Genomic DNA, 275 nt, shown 5'->3' with positions numbered 1-275 from the left:
CGGCGGGGCTGTGGGCAGGTCCGTGGGATGCCCCAGTGCCGTCGGTTCCCTTCCTCCCCAGCACACCCCCTACGCCCAGGAGGTGGCTCGGCTGCCCCGTTGCAGTGGGTGCCGAGTGGGTGAACTGAGGGCCAGGCTCTCCCAAGGGGAACAGGGAAACAAAACCAGGGTGATATCCAGGCTTCCCTCCAAGCTACAGCCCCAGGAGAGCCGGCTGGGAGCCTTAGCGGGCACAAGTTAAGGCTCGTGGTGGAAACCAGGGAGTTTCACCATTT

General features: G+C 64.4%; 1 protein-coding gene across 1 annotated transcript in view; it reads left to right on the top strand.

Annotated features, from left to right (window-relative positions):
- Positions 1 to 275, top strand: part of LOC104079797 (ganglioside-induced differentiation-associated protein 1-like 1) — a gene marked incomplete at its 3' end in the record, with an annotated part of 7,259 nt that overhangs the window by 5,712 nt on the left and 1,272 nt on the right. The window lies entirely within an intron of this gene.

Source organism: Fulmarus glacialis, unplaced genomic scaffold (assembly GCF_000690835.1).
Source record: "Fulmarus glacialis isolate BGI_N327 unplaced genomic scaffold, ASM69083v1 scaffold13007, whole genome shotgun sequence".
Classification (NCBI taxonomy): domain Eukaryota; kingdom Metazoa; phylum Chordata; class Aves; order Procellariiformes; family Procellariidae; genus Fulmarus; species Fulmarus glacialis.
This window is presented reverse-complemented; position numbering and strand designations above follow the sequence as displayed.